The 15229-nt window shown below is 35.0% G+C and overlaps 1 long non-coding RNA gene across 1 annotated transcript; it reads left to right on the plus strand.

Moving 5' to 3' along the window:
* The first annotated feature begins 9839 nt into the window (after positions 1-9839).
* Positions 9840-11471, plus strand: LOC106340220. The gene is made up of 2 exons (XR_001269335.1): positions 9840-10060; positions 11140-11471. It is a non-coding gene; the product is annotated as an uncharacterized LOC106340220 (long non-coding RNA).
* The last annotated feature ends 3758 nt before the right edge of the window (positions 11472-15229 follow it).

A 15229-nucleotide genomic window follows, 5' to 3' on the forward strand; every position in this document is an offset into this window, starting at 1 on the left:
AACAAGCTCAAAAAGCTTCTCCTCCATCTACGTCGTTTGGACAGTATTTTGACAATCTTGGTGGATCCGGAAGTAGTTTACCGGATTATTAAGCCATTATCTTCGTTGTTGAAGTTATTTTACCTTACTTCTCATTTATGATACCTATTTTGTATTTTTATATGTATGATCTTTATGTTTGGTATTTTATATATTTTGTTGCATAAAAATAGTTCATTAGATTAATATTTATATATTTAAGAAATAATAATAATAACTTTATAATGTACATAATAAAATAATATTAATAAACTAATTTGTAATAATATTTAATTAAAAACAAAAATATTTACATTTAGATGAACATTTTATAAATAAAAAAAGTTCAACTCCATTTTGGAGTAATGAGTTGTTTATTCCATATTTGGAGTAATCATGTCTATTACTCCATTAAATAGTTGAATATGGAGCGGGGTTGGAGAAGATTTACTGCAAAATAGAGTTGGGAGTCAAATATGGAGTGGAGTTGCAGTGCTCTCAAACACTCATCTGCCCAAAATTCTACTTTCATATATTTTCTCCATTTTTTATTTATGATTTATTTAAATCATAAAAAGAGTAAAAACTACGAAACCAAAGAACATCTAATTAAATAAAACTATAACAAGTAGATTATCCAAACCCGGATCCATTAAACCCGGGTTCAATTATAAAAATTCTAGTATTGAACAAGTGTTTTTACTTTTTAGGTTTCACTCATTCGTCCCATTTCCTAAACTCGGCCATTAAGGATTCTTCAATTACATACATCATTTTTATCACCGCCATAAACCTAGAAGGAGGAGAAGAAGAAGAAAGAGAAGACGCTGAAGGAGAAGAGAAGAAAGGAGAATCCGAAAAATGAAGAAGAAGTAGAAGACACAACCTCCAACGATTCAGAAGAAACCGAGTCAATGTCGTAACATGAAACAGAATCGCATGCATCTGTATGTAGCTGTAGGGATAACTATGTTGGAGTTAGTATAACTTGAATAAGTTTGGTGAATCTTTGTCTTGTTTGTCTGACTTAGTAAAACTTGGTGCAAATGTAATGATTTTGATTATATAACTTTGAACAACTTTTTATAACTTTAACTGATTTCGATTGTATAACATTGTATAACTTAGTAAAACTTCAACTGTTGGACTGTATAACTTTTTACAATTTAGTATTATGATGGTGGTTTAAATTTGATATACTTGTTTCGTTTTTCTATGGAGAGTTGCTTCTAGAGAACGAAACTGTACCATGCAACCCGGAAGATGTTCTTTCCTCTGAGCGAGTATCAAAAAGTAATAAAGCCTTTAGCAAAGTGTTATATCGAGAAGTCAATAAATAATAAGATGCTGAAACCTAAGGAGCTGGACAGGTTCTTAGAGCACACAGTTCAAAAGTTTCTTCCATTTCAGAAATCCAAAGCACAAGTGGATTGAAATGTTGATGCCCATTCTTCGGACAGCTTATGTAGAGAAGAAGATGGTGTTATGGTTTTTTGTCTATAGCGTTGCAATCTGATACTCTCTCAGAGAACTTGGACTCGTTTCTGGACTATATTGCCATTCTTATCCCAACCACTAAGAAAGGGTTGGTAGTTCATCCTTCATCAACAAGTATTTTGATATAGGGAAGGAGATTACATTCAAACAAGTTGAGAACCAGCTGTTGGCAATAATAGCGAGTCATCTGGGGAGCATCCGAAGATGGCAGTTATGTATTTCTTATCCATCGTCATCCTTTGAGCCAAAATTCTGGAGAAGGAGCGCCATCTGTGAATAGTTTCTTCCTAAGAGTTATCGATGATCTATAGGTGTGCAAAAAATTCCCGCGGGAAAGTTTTGCATTCGAGGAAAACTTGAAGGATGTCTCTTGGTTGTTGGAGAAATTCGGATCGTTTTGGATACATTCAAGCTTTGTTGTTCCTTTGGAGATGTCAATATTCTTCTGGTAGTTAATTTCCAATATATATGTGTATAATTTGGTACAACTTAGGTAAACTTTGTTAATTATATTTATTGTGTAGCTTTTGGCATTTTAGCCAATTCCAGTCTTGAATCAAGACTCTTGATGAACCATTACTGTGAAAATGTGGATAGTGCAAAGGCTAATAGCCCGTAGATGAGCAAGATGAGGTATAAAACCAAAGGTGGAACCATGAATTTCAATATCAAAGAAAAAAATGGGAAACTTATCACAACCAAGATTATATATCATGTACGTGTAAATTAATTATCACTATGTTTCTTTGAACTTGTTTTTAAATTATGTTATTTGTATCGACATGATATTGAAAGTATTTTGCAAGCAACACCAACTGAGAGAACTCTTTTGCGAAGAATCATGAGCAAGGAGAGTGGTTGGGATGATAACGATAATGTAATTACTGATGGTTGGACTGAGATTGTGCGTAAAGGGTATAAAAAAATTGTTTTGAAGAACTTTACAGAATCAATTACACTGCCAGTACAACTCGGGTAGAAGCTTCTTCAGTTTCTGTTATTCAAGATACTCTTTTTGAGTTTTCCCGGAGTAAGTATTTAAATGCACTTGAGTGTTGTTTGATGGATGAGTTTAGATATCGTTTAAATGAAATGAAAGAGGTTTTTCGTCGCGGGAATGAACGATTTGAACGAAAAGGTTGATTCATTGGGTAATCGGGTAACACCTCTAGAAGGAGAGGTAAAGTTTCTTAGGATGAGACATAGTGTTGCGAGAGTTTCTCAGGATGTTCATGACTTTGAGAAAGAAAGGGAAGGTGTAGAGATAGAACGAAGTGATAAGGATGGTGGTACAGCTCTGTAATGGTTTTCTCTCCTTGGATCACTTGAAGGGGGCGTGGGTGGATGATAGGAGAATCATTCCGTTGACGAATAAGATTCATGAGCTAAATGTACGGGTTGGGCTTGGAGTGGGATGAACCAACTTGGATATGGACGACCATGAGGCCTTACTAGCCCAAAAGGAAGCATATCTCGACTATTTGGTCAAGCATGGGCCAAATTCTTAAGTTAATGTACTAGGTCTTTATTCTATGTTTTATTTCTGTTTTTATTCAAGTGTAAACCAATTAGGATTAAATTTGGCTCTTATAAACTGATTAGAATTAGAAACCCATGCCTCACTCACTAGGAAGTTAGGTTTCACTTCATAACCTTTGAACTCCCAAAGATCATTCCAGTCCAAGACGGTGTTTGTTAAACAGGTCTTTGCCTTAGAAACAAACGCTGTCTTCGTCTTCTCGTTGATCGCTGTGGAAAATTTCCATTTTTGCTTGAAAAAACAAAATAAAAAACAATATTAGAGTAATTTATAAAATAAATTATTTTGAAATAGAAACTTACCATAAAACATTTGAACAACGTGGTCCTAATGTACTTCGGTGTCAGAGTTCAATTCGGATATGCCTTGACAAAATAACCAATCGGCGTAACGCTCATTCCCACACGGCCGTCGAGTCCAAACCAAAAAAAAAGTAATTAACGTGTTAAAGAAATTAATATTGTAAAACCAAATATATAAATTATAAGTCATTAAGAAAAATGCATACCATAAAGTTCATGGCGATCAATAGGGGTCCAAGACATCTAAACCTTCTCGTTCTGGCTGGGAGAGAAGATCTTCGATGGTATATTGAGCATAAGGTGCACATGGCGGCTCCAGAACATCCGGATGAACTCCGGCCGCAGGGGAAGAAGGCGCATCATCAGGAGCAATAGGAGGAGCCACCGGTGATGCAACGGGAGCAACCGGAGGTGCAACAGGAGGAAATGTCTGGGAAGATCTCTGAGACGACTGAGAGGCCATGAACTAATTTCTGGAACTGAAGAAGGTCTCGGGGCTGAACTAGATGTGCCAGCATGGCATGTCTCGAACATCTCGCTATAATGGAACCATTTCCTAGGAACCATCTAAAAAATATTCTAATCAGAAAATTCATTACCTAACAATTTTAAATTCAATACCTAATCTATAAATGCCATAACCTAATTTAGTTTCATTACCTAAACTAACAACCTAAACTATAATAAAATCTAAATATTTAAAATAAATAACTAACTTTTTCATTTTGGCACGAGGTAGTAGAGAGAGAGTAGAGAGGAAGAGACGAGGAGGGGAGGGCGAAATGAGTCGATTTTATATAGGGAAATAGAGGACCTCATAAATTTACGACAATTTTACTAGGACCCGTGTTTTTATTTTATGATGAATATACCATGACTCGTTTATTAGAATACGACGAATTTAGCAGGTCCCGCGTGTAGATCCTAAAATCTACACTATGTATTTGATAGTGTTTGGGATATAAAACTAGGGAAGAAAGAACTTCGTAGGCGACAATATCCTCATAACACAACGATAGAATTGGATTCAAGTTAACAAGAATGGACTTTATTCTTATGTCAAATAACATCGAGATCTCGGAGGAGAGAAAGATCGTGACTGAACTCGGGGCCGAGCTGCCTACGTACCCGTCAAGGGATCAAGTCTAAACGTAGTTCGATTATAATCATCTCGAATGAGAGATCAGTTTCATCTGTCTTGAGTGAGACATAAATGGAATTGTATGAATACAAGCTCGTGCCATTATCATGATATCGGTTTGGCTGTCTCGGGCGAAAGATCGGCATCGTCTGTCTCATACCGTTTATGAATGGTTGACGGGTCTTTACGGACTCAGACTGGTTACATATTGGATCGGACGCCGTGTGAAGAACTCAAAAGAGATATCGAGTTAATCGATCTTGAGAGAGACATCGGGCTTGTCGATTCCTACCTCAAACGAGAGGTCGGGTTCGTCGGTTCTCGTCTTGGGGTGGACGTCGTTTATTCACAAGAATAATGAGATAGTGATCTCGGATTGATTTATCACGATCTCGTAAGATCGGGTTTCGTGTGAGCAGCCATTGCTCTAGATCAAAGGAAGGATTATTCGCAGCGCTTCGGAATACATGAATATTTAATTAACAGAACGTCGGTGGAGTTAGTCGTGCCCTTGAGCTCACGAACACGAGCTCCTCTTTTAAGAGAATGGGGAAGAATGGATGCGAGCCTCTTTTCCTCTTGAGCTTAGTGCTCTTGTTTCTTGTAAAAATGTCAGATCGGAGAGAGAGAGGAGATACCAAAGTCATCTCCTTGTCCTTTTATATGATTTGAGGATGATTGGTGGTTTGTTACACGTGCTCCACAAATATTGCTTTGGCCCATTATTGTGATCTCATGAAGCCTAGATATTAGGAGACTAAACCAAACCCTTTTGACCTAGTCTCTATAATAAATAGCATATAATTGTAGTGGGAGATATTTGGTACAAATCGTGGTCCAACATCGCGTTTCTAGAATACGACGACGTTGCGAGAAATTTGAGTTACGATGAATTTACCATGTCTCACTTTTCTAGTCTACGATGACGTTGCGACATATCTGTTATGACAAAATTACCAGATCCCGTGTTTCTGAATTACGATGACCCTACGAGCACTGTATCTGAATCCCTAAACCCCAAGTCCCTTAATATTATCCCCTAAACCCCAATTTCCCTTAAACCCTAAATTCTAAGTGCCTTATCCTGTTAACATGATTTCATGAATCCTTAAATTTCGAGAACATGTATCATAATCAAACAAACACACATGAAATAAATCTGAAATTTATTTATATATGACAGCAAAATGGTTAAGCATATTACGTCATTCGGATTCATCATTCGAGTTATCATCATCATTACACTGATCATTATTTTCATCAAACTCGTCATCACATGCTTCATCCGTCATTTATTCAGAATTATCTTTATATTCACAGTTATGCGGTTCAATAAGAAGGACATAATCAGTTTCTTATTCAGGTACCTCTACTTCATTGATACACAATTCTTTTAGTAAAGGTGTTTCTTCTCCGTCGACTATTCGACCATGATGTGTAACTTTGATAGCAGATAACCAAGTTATTCCCGAATCTTTGATCCAAGGGTACGGAATGAAGCTAATTTGTTTGTTTGCGAAGCTAATATGAAAATCTTGAATATGTTGTATCTTCGTCGTAAATTGACATCAACAACACCAATTTTTTTAAACTGAACACCTTCGTTGATGAGAGGGCCAAACCATTCAAATTTGAAGAGGACGCATTTCATCTTCACCAACCCAAAAATTCCACTTCAATAATCTCTTGCAAGATCCAGTAGAAATCTGTTTTATCTTTCACACATATTTCGTAATTACTTGTTGCCTGGCATATTCCATACTCATATGCATGCAAAGTAAATCCTCGTATGAAATACATAGGTGATGTGGTGATCCTTGCAACCAGACCTTGAACAATTTCATCAAACCATGGAGATTAATATGGATCGTCATTATCAAACTACAAAAATAAACATAACATTAAAATTAATATTATACTAAACTAGTATCATGTATTTACTATATATGAAAAAATTCGAAAACATAAACAGTACAGAATAATATAATCATGAATGTATAAATATAAGAATGAAATATCTTTATAAAATTTTACCATATATGGATGCTTTTTCATTAGAAATATTGAAAATATAAAAAATACTAACATTCCACTCTACATCCTGTTGCACACAAACCTCTTCAAACAACAAAAGAGGTGCTTCTGACCGCCATTCTCATCTTGCAAACCAACTGAGTTTAGTGCCACTGCCTTTATTCGACACATAATTACCACAAAACTTTAACGGGAGCATCTCGTACCATATATTTGTGCCACTTCAAGAACCAACGAACGAAGCTTGAAATAACAAACATGCATCAGAGGAAATATTGAGAAGCCACACCAGATATCTTGGAAGGATTACAAGGTGAAACAATAAAACAGCCCGGACAGTTTTGTGGCTGTTGTCATAGTGAATCCATGTTGAAGGCAAGACTGGGAGATACTCTTACTGCACCACATGAGCTAACCACGAGAAATGAATCAAGACACAAACCCAAAGTCTTCCGACAAGATCAAACCGAGAGGCACAACGAAAAAGCCACAAATCTACATCATAGGCGCCAGAGACCAGTCTCAGAGGACTCTAGAGACGCAACATTGATGAAATGTAAGATATGATGAATATAATTCCATAGTTTTTTAGATAGATTTTAGATTTACTTAACAAAACTCAAATTAATGTATACTTTTGTATAAAACATTGATTAGTCCTACTACTAACAAATGTATCACAATTAATAATATCATCATGTTTAAACAACGACTTTTTCATCATTGGTGATAGAGTCCGGGCAACAAATACTTTCGACCTTTCGCATTTCACTTATCTCCCTTGTGCTCCTATCAAACGGGACATTGTATCACCGATAATTGGATAGCTCTCATACTTAATATGCATTCAACCAAACCATGATCAAATTAAAATAACCTTTAAAGTTGTTATAAGCAAATTTTATCTCTTTTTTATTTATTATTTCTTTTGATTTTTCAGATAGATGTTATGGAGTTAAAAAATTCATCTGCATTTTCGTTTAACTAAGTAAGAAATTTTAGTTTCACTGCAAATCCTTCTTAAATGTTTAAAATAAAATTAGATATGGCATAAAATTTCTTCTTTATATGAAGAGAAAAGAGAGAGAGAGAGAGAGAGAATAGTTTACGTCCATTGATTTCTGAAGCCCACTGTCGTACGCTATATTTGCCCACTTCCCTTGTAGTGTCACCAGCGTTCGCCTACTGGAACCGTGTGACCCATCAAACCCACCTGACCTTACCTTATCCTTGATCATCCTTTTAACCACTGTTTTCTCCCTTATCTTTATTTCCACCTGTTCAGATCTAGATCTAAAATTTGAAGATTGTTACCTAAAATTTTCAGCGGTCTTTAAAGAGATTTGACTCCTCAAGGAATCTATTTGATGAATCTCATTGTTGTTATTATGAAATTCCTTACTGCAGTATGCATATCTTTTCTCACCATCTCTTGGAATCTTGGTAGTGGATCACGAACCTCACACTATTATATACTTCATCATTTCAAACCACTTCACGCTGTTTCCAAACAATGTCGTCTCACACTGCTGTCGATCACCTCCTTACGCCGCTATCTCATGCCGCTGTTGATAACTGCCCCACACCGTCGTGATAAGAGAACTTAGAGCTTGACTCGCTCTCACTTTCACCATCTTTGCAACCACCAGAACTGTAATAACTCTGAATAATAATAAGGACGTGATGAAGCCAAAGAATAGCTGAACGGAAAATGGTCGATATATGACCATGAAAATAGCCAAAGGATGACTGAATAAGGAAATTCGAGCCAAGAAAGTTTAGATGAACAATTTAGGTTCTAATAAGTAAAATAAAGATGAATAAAGCATCAGAGTGTCGTTGGCATAAGAAAATAGTACATAAATTTGAATGGCTGTATCAATGTTTAAACTCTTGAGATATTCACGAAGCACCGGAAAGCCAAAATAGAAAGGGAAGTGTTCAAAAATGAGAAATCAAAGTCCAAAGGACAAATAACTTAGAAAGTAGTTGTGGTCAGAGTACAAGTTGAATTGGTTCCAGTATCAGTTGCATTGGTCAAGAAATAACTTCTCCGATAGTTCGGAAAAGATTGCAGAACACTATAATGGAAATACCACAAGTGATGATGAGAGAATATATTTATGAAATCCCCATGAATAGGTTAAAACCTTATTCCATGGTATTTACATGGGATTTCTCTTTCTTATTCTTAAGCAAGTCCCCGAGAGAGCTTAGTTGATCCATGATTTATGTTTCGTCTTTTCTTTTCTTTTCGTTTGTTTCGAGAAAGAGATCGATCAATTTAATTTTTTCTTTTTCTATTGATTCTTTTGGGATCGAGATAACCAGATAGCGTAGGATAGAAAGCTAAGTGGTGTTCAGCTGCTTGAGAGGTGCTTAAATTTGAAGTTGAGTTTTGAAAGAAGTAAGGGTACATGAAGATGGTTACCAGTAACACCTATATCTGTTCCTAGTGTTTCTATGATGATTACCAATTGCACTCCTTATTTTCTTCTTTTTCTCTCTCCAATATTACTTTTGTCTATCAAGATTTATAAGGATAAAATAAGGAAAATTCACTATTGGGCCTCGAAGTTGGTTTGCTCTACATAATATCAAGAATCTGAACCACTAGGAGACCTCAAATTTACTGCTATAGTAAGCATATTTTAATATATATATATATATATATATATATATATATATATTAAATCAAACAAAAAACTAATCTCCAATTAATATTCGATAAAATTCTTATTTGTTGTGTAGGCGCCAAGCCCAATCCAAGCAAAAAACTAGTGCCTAACGAGTTTTTGAACATGGCTTTAAAAAATATTTCTTAAAAAAAACAAATTATTTTTGGAAAGCTTGATTTTTTTAACAAAAAAAATATTCTAAATCTAGCTAGATTACAAATCCTAGAACCACTTTAATAGAACTGAATCAACATAAATTGTAGCTAAATGTAGACTCCGATCACCTTGTGCAAGTTTGTCGATCATTGTATTTTTTGCCTTTGGAATATGTTAGATAACAAAGTTGTGGAAGAAATCTTCACATCGTAGAAATTCATCCATGTATGTAATGGAAGCATATCATTATGTTAGTGTAGACACTATCTTCACCAATTGCGAATGTTGCGAACACATGTAACATCATCTGCATAGCGAACTTTGAAAAGTAAACAAGGGAAAAAGTCGTATCTTATCGCGACAAGTGGAAATTTCGTGAGAAGTGTAGTTTGAAAACCTTACCAACCGCGTTCAACTTCTTCATAGTGGAGTTTGAAAACCCTATCAACCGCGTTCAATTTACTTTAAATACTACATAGCTTCAACTCATTATGCATCGATATATAAAAGCTTATTTCTGTTAAGTCACCTCTATAGTTATCTTTATGGGGGTTAGTTCTCGATAGTTACTATTAATTTATTTATTTGAAAGAAGAGAGCGCAATGGCGATGAAGACATCACATGCTCCTCTGTTTCGTCTTCTTTTTTTGCTATTATCTGTGGTTGGTCTTGTAGGAGCTTCAGGTCATTCAGGTCAGTTCAATCATCAATACTATCAGAATTAATAACCTTTTCTTGTCTTTAAAAAAACCCTCTATATCTGTAAATTCAAACGAATACCTCAATCAATATTTTGAATGGAAAAGATTAAGATCCCAAGAAAACTAATACAGTTAATTAAAAATGTGAGCTTTTGTTGAATCAGAACTTCACCATTAATTATTAGGAGCAAAAACAACCGTAGAAATTTTTTGTTAACCATTTTTATTTTAACCCTAAAAATAATTATCAAAAAGAAAATTTCAGAAAACAACAGTAGGGAGGAGTGCATGACAGAATTTGTTCCATAATTATTTAGAATCTTAAATCTCTGTATTCTTTAAAGGAGTATCTGTTGTGACTTTAGGAAAAATAAAGAATCAAAAGAATAGTGGAATCTATTTCACTGATTATGAAAAGTTAGAGCATTGTTCTGAAAAAATAAACTTTTGAACGTTGTTTTAGCAAGCCTTCCTAGATTTAATGATGTCTGAAAGTAATGATATATTTTAAATTTTGGGACAAGAAAATAGATCTAGCAAGGGACTTGTTTTGTATAATGTGCATTTATTCAAATACTATACTTTAAAAAGTTTGAGTTTTCATAGAATCATAAATAACTTTAATATTGCTGGTTAATTCTGAAAATTTTAGTAGTATTAATGAAAATACCACTAAAAATTATAAAATGAGAATTCATATTTTTAACAACAAAATACTTTAAAGTACCATAAAAACTTATAAAATAACCCAGTTTTTAATAAGGTTATATTTAAATATTGGGAAATTCTGTCAAATAGTTACCTTTAAATTTTTATCACAAAAAGAACTCTTAGAGAAAAATGATCAAAAAAATGGTTCACCAAAGAGGCATCAGATTTTTTTTTTATCTCTTACTTCAAGTTTTTTTGTGAAAATAAAGTAAAAAAGCTATCCTACGAAATTCTTCTTAGATACTTCTTATGTGTGTTTCAAATAATTTTTTGTTTGATAAATTTAATTTATAAAAGACATTTAAAAGTATTAGTTCTAGATATACCATATCCGAATCTAATATTTCAGGTATGAAACAGGTCCGTACATACACACACCACCATCAGGATCATGCAGAGGTGGCATTGCCAAACAAGATTCATCAGAAGTATTAGCGAGGAGATCTCCACCATGTAGACGTCCTCGCCTCCAAAACCCATAATACACTAGCCACGCTACAGTCCCTTGAACTGTCTTTAATAATGATTTATAAATTGTTTAAGTGATATATGGAGTGGGGTGACTTCAATTATATATTTTGTTTTAGAAATATTTATCCTATAAGGGCATTTTCAACCCACAATTTCATTTTAGTGTGAAAATCATACCATTTTAGTGTAATTTTAGCAATAAATATTTTTTCCTTCTCCAACCACAACACTAAATTTTACACCAAAACTATATTTTGATTTTTTATATTATTGAGTTAGAAGTTTTATTATTACTTAATATGTAGAATAATAACATTTATTATGTAACTATATTCATAAAATATATCACACTACAACCTCTATTTTTTAAAAAAGTATTTTACTATTTTAATACATAATAATAGTAAATAATAAATTAAATAACAATAAATGATTATTTTACTATTATATATATTTATATATTTACACTCTCAAATTTATTAGTGAAGAAAATGAAGTCCGAATTTTCTGCAGAGCAACCAACAAGTAATCAAAATGATGCAGAAAAATAACAAGACAAAACTAAAAACAAATTGTAAAACTAAAGATTTTATTTCGAATTTATGTGTGAGCGTTCCAAAGACATAATCGTTCAAGACTTTCGTCTGGAAGTGAAATTACAACAGAGATCAAAGAACACATGCAGAAGAAATGTTATCTAAGTTAGCTATAATCACCACCTATGTCAAGAGACCCTATGTGAAATGCAGCTCGTTAACAAGAGATGAAAAATAAAGCTAAGTTTCTAATTGCATATAGTTTCGATACCTAAGTTTCTTCCTCATTTCTTTTCTGCATCGCCTCTGTTTATATATTCCTCCAAGGACTGCCAAGTTTCCCTTTTCCTACAGATTTGTATCTTCCGATTTCCTTTCATCCTACCTTAATTTTTGGGATTCGAGTTTATCCATCCCGAAAATATTCCATTATCATGTTTTTTCCATTATCCTCTCCAAGCAAGAATAAACCGTCATTGATAATGGGCCGCTTTATGTACTGAGTCATTAGTGGCTTTTGTCGTGTTTTAGGTCGTTTAGGACCGTTTTACGACTTAGGCATTTTTATGATATTTTCCGTAAAATCATCTACTTGCTCGAAGCCGCGGTTTTTTTTTGCGTTGTTGCTCATTAAAATGATACACTCATTTTGTTTTTGCCAAAAAAATTCTGGTGTTTAACTTTAACCGTTTCCGACTCAATGTTTGGCTAAATTTTACAAAGTGTTTCTTGTTTTCTATGTAAAATCTCAACGGCAACTCAGATTGCGACAGAACAAAGAACTTATAGGACTGAATTCACACGAGAACATAATGAACAGAGAACTTGGTGATGTCGAAGAGTGAGAGGCATGATGGTGATGTGGTGAGGCAATAAGGAAATAAGTGGAGGTCTCGGGCGATGTGCTTTGGTGACGAGCTAGGAGTGGCGATGAGCATGTGCGATGAGGAAGAAAGGAGAGGTCTCGAGTAATGTGCTTTGGCAATGAGAAGTGGCAATGAGAATTGGCGATGAGGAAGAGAGCAGATGTCCTAGGCGATGTGGTCTGGCGATGTGGCATGGGCGATGAGGAGAGAAGAAGAGAGAGAGAGAGAGGGTGGCAATGTGGGCCGGCGATGAGGAGAGAAGAGAGAGACATGGGGGATGAGGCCATCCTCTTGCCTTGTCTTAGATCTCCTTTATTCTATGTTGGAGGATTTCTATACTTTTGGGTTTGTTCTTTGCTATTTTTACGGAAGGTTTTCCAAATAAGTTTATTTTACGAAAGATTCTTTCGTAAAACTTCTTTTGATTGTTTTATGAAAGTTTTTCAAAACAAACTTTACGAAATTCGTTTTACGGAAGATTGTTTCGTAATGTGTTTTTCTGTATAAAAACGTTTTTCCGGTTATTTCTTGTTTGGATAGAAATCTCCTTTTTCTTTTCTGGGAAGAAACATACGAAGTTTGTTATCTCAATATTTTTGGCTTATTCTTGCAAATGATATAATTCTCAGAGGATTTTATTCGCTGGTTATACTAAGACCGATTTTAGTCCCAACACTAGCATGGCAGAAGCATGTATGGATGAGTTATGTTTTAAAAAAAATCTTATGCAGACTAATTAATCTCCAACATCATATTATGAAACGAAGAAGCTGGCAGGTGCTTGAGTTACCCATACATAGGATTGATGTATGTGAGGCTATTTTCGAAGGGAGAATATCTGAAGTTTCTCAACCGTCTGTTTTTAACTCTGATGGATCACGAGAATTGAAGCACAACATCAGCTCCTTCTCGCATCCTGTTAAACAAAGCCTATTTGAAGGTTAGATTCTTATTATTACAGTCTTGATTATTACATACTGATGTGTTATGTTTTGATTAGTGTACAAGATTATAATTTGTTTGGTGTGTTGTGTTTTTCTTAGAGTAAGAATTTGATTATTACAAACTGATGTGTTATGTTTTGATTAGTCTTCCATTTATCGATAAACTTTGCACATTTGTATAGTTTTGAACCTCAAATTGCTCCAGAATCTCTAAAGTTGCTCAAAACATACCTAGACCTTAAAAAACTCTAAAACGACACTACATATACATATACTATCATGGTCAAAACAAGTAAAAACCATGATATAACAACTCTCCCATACTTATCATGTGCTTGCCTTCGAACAAAACATAAAATGAATATGTAAAAGAAGTTTGAAAACATGAGAACTCACATGTTCTTTAGAACCACCACCATCACCTCTGCAATGTTGCAAGCTACGTCAAATAAGTACCAACCTTAGAAGTCACTTCCAGGTACTTGATCGCTGCTTAGTAACCTGACAATCCAGCCCGCAGCTCACCAAACACCATCTGACATACCCCTCTACTGACCTCATTTCTGAAATAAAAGTGTAGGCTCATCTTGGGAATATCGACACAAGACACTAGACTCTTACCAAAAAAATTTTATGAACACACATGTAGTCTTCCCTTGTCTCTCTCTCTCTCTATATCTGTCTCTCTGTATCTGTCTCTCTGTATCTGTCTCTTTCTCTTTCTCTTTCTCTCTCTCTGTCTCTCTCTGTCTCTCTCTCTCTCTCTCTCTCTCTCTCTCTCTCTCTCTCCACTTAGTCCTTTCTTTGAAGGATATCATTTTATTTTTTTAATTGACCGAGATTTTTAGGCAGACTCTATGAATCAACCTTTAATGATTGCAACCACAAGCTCATGTTCACTTCATTCTGACCTTTATCCTTTTTTCATCATTGTTTATACTCTGACGGGGAGAGAGAGGGAACCAGAAACACACAGCCTTTTACCTTGCAGACCCGAGCGATGAATCTGATCCAGAATATACCAAGCCCCAAGACCAGCTATTGTGTTGAGTATGTTGGAGGTCAGCTTTGGTTCCTATAAACATTCTTAGCAAGCGCGAATGTTACTGGTATGTCGATCCACTTTGGTGTTTCCATTCAGTACTCCATGCAGTCAATAACTCATAGAATGGTGGTAGAGAGTGTTTAGGCGGTTTGTTCCAAGAAAATTTTTGTCGTCCCCTTTTGACTTAATAAAAAGACTCACTGTCACTCAAAATAGAACGCAATGTCAGTAGAAACTTCCCCCATACTTAAACAACACTGAGTGTTATACAGTCTGAAATTGGCGAAATAAATAAGTAAAACTTAAAATAAAATCTAAAGAATTCGAGTACGTACCTGAGAACAGAGGGAGTTTTGACCGACGGACTTAAGTTGTTGATCGATGCCCATGAAGAAGGGAAGTGTTGACTGGCACCTAGTGGGTGTCGACCGATGCTGGTACTCAACTCTTCTTCTTCGTTTTTTTGAATAGAGAAATTACCTATTGTGGGTTGCCTCCAACTCATCGCTTGTTTACATTCATTAGCTCGACGTTGGAGACCAGATTCAGTTTAGATGAGATTGGAAACTTGCTCCAGAACAATTCTCA

The sequence above is a fragment of the Brassica oleracea genome, chromosome C4, assembly GCF_000695525.1.
Source record: "Brassica oleracea var. oleracea cultivar TO1000 chromosome C4, BOL, whole genome shotgun sequence".
Classification (NCBI taxonomy): Eukaryota; Viridiplantae; Streptophyta; class Magnoliopsida; order Brassicales; family Brassicaceae; genus Brassica; species Brassica oleracea.